Below are 7,061 nucleotides of genomic sequence, written 5' to 3'. Positions count from 1 at the left end.
TTAGATTTAGCGCTTTCAGTGAGAAAATTAAACAGTTAATTTCTTTATGAGACTTTGTCTAAAAAAGTAGTTGTTGCTCCGATAACCAAGAAGGCCTAGTGTCTCGCCAATGTCTGGAAGCCAAAATATTGAAATGAAATGTTTAATTAACTTTCTGATAAAGCATTAAAGTTAAAATTAAATAATGCTTTAGAAAGTCCTTCAAATATTTTTTTAAAAAAAATCTCAAAAATATTATTTTTCTGCTTAGAAAAATTTTCTTGCTTAAGGTTTCTGCTTAGAAAATTCTCAAAAATAATTTTGATTGCAAAAACTTAGAAATTTCTCAAAAATAGTCTTTTCTTGCAAAATTATCTAACTTAGATTTTTTTTTTTTTACTTAGAAATTTTTTCTCTTTCACTTAGAAATTTTTTAAAAAATTGAAATAATTTTCAAAGTTTTCAAAGGTTTTACCCTTAGAGTTTTCTTAGAATCCCATTTTTTATGTGATCAAAGAAAGAGAAGGAAAAGTATAAGTCTAGGGGGAGGTAGTAGACAAATTTTTACTACAATTTTTCTATCTTTTTGCACTTTATTGCAATATTGGTTATTTCATTTTTATGTCTATTTACCCTAGCTTAATTTGGGTTGCTCACATCAAAAAGGGGGAGATTGTTGGAACTCCGAGGTTGTTTTGATGTGGTCAACAAGTTAAGTCAGGTCCCGTGGTGTTTTAACCTTGTGTCTAAGTGTGCAGGAGCTTAGGAGCACAGGGAGTCGAGCAAAAGACGTAGCTAGCGAGAAGGACGATACAGAAGAGAGTCGACGGGCTTGGTGCGTCCGAGGGACGAGATGTTGCAGAAGAGTACACGGGCGGACGAGAAGGAGGTGCGCGGCGTTTCCGAGGGACGAGAAGCCGGAGCGGAAGGTTGCTCGAGAAGGTCGGAAGTTGGGTTCGGGTGAGCCCTATTCTGGATGATCGAGATCACTCAAGCGAGCGGAGCCGGAGCGGAAGACCCGGACCGAGGCGAACGGAAGCGGAGGAGAAGACCCGGGTGGAAAAAGTCAACTCTGTTGACTTTCCCCTTCCGGGGTGCCCGGACTGAGGGCGCCCGGAAACTTCGGGGTGCCCTGGCTCCGTGCGCCTGGAACCCTTCCGTGCGCCCGAAATCGAAAAATTATCAAGTTCGATGTGGACGTTGACCGTTGCGTCGGGGATAAAACTTTATCTCCTCTCAGGCGCTTGGAACCCTTCCAGGCACCCCAACTAAGGCTATAAATACAGCCTTGGTCCAGAAGCTTTAATCAACTCAAGCAATTAACATTTCTAACACTTGTACACTTTCTTTTAGTTTAGCTTCTATTCTTTTGTGTGTCATTACTGTAAGAGGCTTCTCCGCCTAAAGGAAATACTAGTGTGATACTTTCCTTGGATTAACAACATCCCCGGTTGTAACCAAGTAAAAATCTCTTTGCCTCTTCTTTCTGTTTTATTTGCTTTTACTTTATTTTATGCAAGTGTTATTCTAAGAGTTCGAGAAGGGTAGTTTTCTTTTATCTTTTCAGGGCTATTCAACCCCCTTCTAGCCGGCCAACGCGATCCAACAATTAGCTCGCTTATAACTCGACCAAACATCTGGATACTTAGGCGTGATAGCATGGTCACTCATAACTCGGTCAAACAGTGTGAGAGTTTAAGACACTTGGCACGAGATCTTAACTCACTTATAACTCAGTCGAACGACATGAGAGTCTGAAATACTTAACGCGAGAGCTTAGCTTGCTTATAACTAGGACAAACGGCACAAGAGTCTAGGACACTTGGCATGAGATCTTAGCTCGCTTATAACTTGACCAGATGACATGAGAGTTTGGGACACTTGGCGTGAGAGCTTAGATCTCTTATAACTCGGCCAAACGGCATGAGAGTCTGGGACACTTAGCGTGAGAGTTTAGTTCGCTTATAACTCAGCTGAATGGCGCGAGAGTTTGGATACTTAGCGCGAGAGCTTAGCTCACTTATAACTCGATCGAATGACGCGAGAGTCTGGATACTTGGGCGTGAAAGCATGCTCATTTATAACTCGCCAAAATGGCACATGAGTCTAGGACACTTGGGACAAGATCTTAGATCTCTTATAACTCAGTTGAACTGTGTGAGAGTTTAGATACTTGGCGTAAGAGCTTAGCTTGCTTATAAATCGGCTGAATGACGTGAGAATCTGGATACTTAGGCATGAGAGCATGCTCACTTATAACTTGGTCAAACGGTGCAAGAGTTTGGGACACTTGGCATGAGAGATTAACTAGCTTATAACTTGGCCAAACGGTGCGACAGTCTAGGACACTTAGCCCAAGAGCTTAGCTCACATATAACTTGGCCGGACAAAGAGAATTAGGCACGAGAGCATGCTCAATTATAACTCGTCCAAACAATGCGAGAGTCTGGGACACTTGGCACGAGAGCTTAGCTTTCTTATGACTTAGCCGAATGGGGTGAGAGTCTAGGGCACTTGGCGCTAGAGTTTAGCACACTTATAACTTAGTCGAACAACACGAGAGTCTGGAACACTTAGCACGAGAGCTTAGCTTGCTTATAACTCGGCCAAACGGCGCAAGACTCTGGGACACTTGGCGCGAGAGCTTAGCTCGCTAATAACTTGGCCAAACGGTGTGAGAGTCTTGATACTTGGGCGTGAGAGCATGCTCATTTATAACTCGGCCAAACGACGCGAGAGTCTGGAACACTTGGCACGAGAGCTTAGCTCACTTATAACTTGGTCAAACGACATGAGAGTCTGGAACACTTAGTGAGAGAGTTTAGCTCGCTTATAACCCGGTCGAACGACGTGAGAGTCTAGGGTACTTGGCGCGAGAGCTTAGCTAGCTTATGACTCAGCAAAACAGCGAGAGAGTCTGGGACATTTGGCGTGAGAGTTTAGCTCGCTTATTACTCGGCTGAACGGTGCAAGAGTCTGGATACTTGGCGCGAGAGCGTAGCTCGCTTATAACTTGGCCGAACGACACGAGAATATGGATACTTGGGCATGAGTGCATGCTCACTTATAACTCGGCCAAACAACGTGAGAGTCTGGGACACTTGGCGCAAAAGCTTGGCTCGCTTATATAACTCAGTCGAACGGTGCAAGAGTCTAAGACACTTGGTGCGAGAGCTTATCTCGCTTATAACTCTGTCGAACAATGTAAGAGTCTAGATACTTGGTCGTGAGAACATGTTCACTTATAACTCAACTAAATGACGTGAGATTTTGGGACACTTAGCGTAAGAGCTTAACTCGCTTGTAATTCGACCGAATGGCGCGAGAGTCTGGGATACTTAATTATTTTTCACTTAAATATTCCTGCATTCATGGAACAAATATTTTTATAATTTACATAAGTTCAATGCAAACTTACTACTTGACCTGATAGGGCTATAGATGGTTTGCGCTCCATAGTCGGTCCAGATTCCACTCGGGCTGGTGATTCGGTTGGCGCCGGGCGTGACCCTCGACTCGGGTCCTATGTTCAGCATACTGGCTAGTAGCAGACATAGTCAGGTTATTCAGCGTTCGGCACTCGGCAGCTATTTCCTGTTGTTGCTGCACCATCTTTGTAGCTTGGGCGTTTATCGGTATCTCTAATTCTTCTGGGGTTAATGTCACTATGGTGAGTAGTCTAGCGTTCTCCATCTTTCATGTCTCGGATGCAAGTAAAGTTCCCACAGACAACATCAAATATGATCCTGTTTGAAATTGGTGAAGGCAGTGAGCTGGGATGTGGTTCTACTATTGACTCGATGAAGACTTTGCGTTATCCTACACACAAGGAGTGTTAGTGCCGGACCAAGAAAGGGATTCCCGGCGTTGGCCCTCCGATGTTCAAATCAGTGTTATATCTCAGAGAAGAAAGTAGTGAACTGTAGCAAACGACGTGTGCAAATAAGAAGCATCCTATACCTCCGCATGTAGATGAAGACCCTTTTTATAGTGTCATTGTTGCATTATGCACACATCTCAAAGCATTAACACGTTTTCGAAAGCTTTTCTAAGAAATGATAGACCATAAAATGCCTTTGACCCCTTTCCTTAAACGAGCCCGCAAATCACTGTGACTTGACAGACTGAAAGTTTCTAAAAGACGATTTGCAGGCTGAATATTCTCTGTCATCGCCAGCATAAACTTCCAAAAGAGTACGATATGACAGGTATCTAAATTCCGCTATAGGCCGACTGGTGGCACTTGACAGGTATATCACCAGCTCGGCCATATAGAATGCAGCTACTGACCTATTCTTCACTCGATTTTTATATTGTTGGAGAGACACACTATATCTGATCGGTCCTTAGGTTCGATCAAGAAGGACAGTGGACCGGATAACTTATTATTTAGTTCTTAATCTCATCTACAAATTATGGAGAACAACCATTTGGATGGCTTTTCACATCCGGCTGGCGCTTAGAGCTCACTTGACTAACCCTGCCTGGTTCACAGTTCGCAATATTCGGCCGGCCGCTTTTGGTCACCGTACCAATATGATCCCGCAATTGAGTGTTAAAGTAAAACTCCCCTGCAGAAGTCAAATTAATCACTTCTTTCATGTCATTTAAGAATACAGGATGAAGCTTCCAATATATTGAATAACAAAATGTTAAATCTCAATGGTGCCCTCATATGAGAAAGGCCCTGTAGATCTAATTCGTTTGGTATAAATTGCATACTTGTTGATATATCAACAATGAAATTATTGCCATGACTTTACGTTGTTGTTTAAGCCAAAGTTAATCAAGCTAAGTCAGCAATTAAGGAGTCATGATAGCCCAAGAAGTCGAGATACGTGGGCTAGACCGACTCAGGCCGGGTTGGACCTGGAAGGAAAGATATTGAAGAAAGTTACTGGGTTCGGTATTGGAGCCCTGGGCGGAGGAGGGCTCAGGAGTGTAGGACATTTCGCACTCGGACTCAAGAATGAACGATGCTAGGCGTCCGAGAATTAATCGGGCTCGAGACCAAGTGGTGATCGACTTATCTAATCTGTACATGCATTCAGTCAGCGGCTGATCAGCTAGTGTGCAGTGCAACTGTGGCTCAACTTCGCCAACAAGATGAGCAGAAGTTTCAATGCGCGGCCCCGGCGGCCATCCTGCCGACAAACGTCGAGGCTGAGTGATGATGTAGACCGATGACTTCAAGAACAACAGCGACTTCAGTCAATTAAATTAGAAATCAATTAATATTACTAATTGATCTAAGTCGACAATGCTTTTTCATTCTGTACTTGGACATCATCAACAGCTAGCCTTTCTTGCTTGATTCTAAAAGTCTTCTTCAATTATTCTTTCACACCTTTATCGTATGATTATCTTTGCAGCCTAAAAAGCTGCCTTCTGCTCACTATTCCAGTCAAAAACCAGACATTGTGAAATGCATGCCCCATATCAGTGTCATAATCACTGCCATTATATTCATGGCCTTTGTGCACAAACTTTTCTGATTAATCGATCGAATAATGAGAAAGGTTGGCGGGTCAAATTACTTTCGGTGCCGAGTCCACTTCCTAATGCACAGATCGCCCAGCACTTTTTCTAGATGGTAGGAATTGGATTTGGACTTCACAAGCAAACACTTTTCCACTTTATTCCTCGCGCAGAGTTCAGTTCACTTGGAAGAATCCTTGGAGTATCTAGCGAACCCTCCTTCCTTTTCCTTTTCTCTCATGCCTTTCTATTAACAAGAAAGATAATATCTGTATTGATATGGTCTGTATTCCGTCTTCTGGAGGTCAGCAGGACGTGTCTACCTGATCCCACCCCGAACTAGTCCAATCACCATACTAAGTCGTCATTGTCCGGATTACATTTGGCTGAGCTAAGCTGAACTTATAAGCTGAGCCGATCCGGCGCAGAGTGCCTGAGGACCCAAAAGTACTCAAGAACTCGAGTCCGAGTGTCTAATCGCTCGGCCACCCAGAAGCAGCTGAGTGCGGATCTTTATTCCGAGTGCTCGCTACCTAGCGATGGAGGAGGATCCAACCTCGCAGAAGTTATAATTTTTAATTAAGAGTAAAGCACATGATCTTTAATATATCGATTAAAGTTCCTTCAAAAATTTATAATTATATGGTGTAACTTGTAACAGTCCAATCTTATACCTAAAAATTATTATTTGAATTTTTTTTTTTAGATTCTAAATAATTTTTATCATGGTTTTAGCGGATTGTTTTTATATTTTGAATCAATTTTATTCCATTAAAGCTAGAAGTCGCTAGCTATGTTTGATGATTGCATATGTCTTTCTTGAAATTTCTATGTGAAAATTAAAAGAGATAAAAGAGGATTATCAGAATTGACCGGATTAAATCATTAAATCAAATCAAATTAGTTTTAGGATTATTCTAATAATTCTGTTATAATTATTAGAATAATTTTCAGAATAATTTTTAGAATTATTCTGTTATTTATTAATTGGTTAATTGACCGAGTACTTGTTTAAATCCTATATATTGTATTGTCTTGAGGACAAATATCAACAAACAATAAGATTAATTATTACTCTCCTATTTTATCTTCTTTCTATTCGTCTTTTAACATGGTATCAGAGCCATGATCCTTCGTTTCTTCTCTTTTTCTTAATTCTCCCTCACAAATCCTCTTCCCTTCCTTTTTCTGCCGTCGCCCAAGATAAAAGAGGAGTTTCTTTTTTTTGAAACCGCAAAACAAGACGACAAAAAAGGCTTCTCCTTTTGTGCTACCGCCGCTGTCCACCGAACGCCGACCAAACCTCGACGTCGACAACAAGTGGTTGCTCCAATCAAGGCTTCTATTTCCTCCAAGGGGAGTTTCTTTAGGCGAAGGCCCCCTTTCCGGCGATTCAGTCTCTCTACAAGATAAGTTATTTTACTTTAGATGTCAAATACTCAACACTATCAAGGAGGCCAAAAACAAAATTCAGTCCGATGTCAAATTTGTCGCATCATTGGCCATACTGGAAATTTATGCCCTAAAAGATTTGATTACTCTCAGGTAAAATGTCAAATTTGTCACATCATTGGTCATCCTGGAAATCTATGCCCTCAAAGATT

Source organism: Zingiber officinale, chromosome 2B (genome assembly GCF_018446385.1).
Source record: "Zingiber officinale cultivar Zhangliang chromosome 2B, Zo_v1.1, whole genome shotgun sequence".
NCBI classification, from domain to species: Eukaryota; Viridiplantae; Streptophyta; class Magnoliopsida; order Zingiberales; family Zingiberaceae; genus Zingiber; species Zingiber officinale.
Note: the sequence above shows the minus strand (reverse complement) of the source record.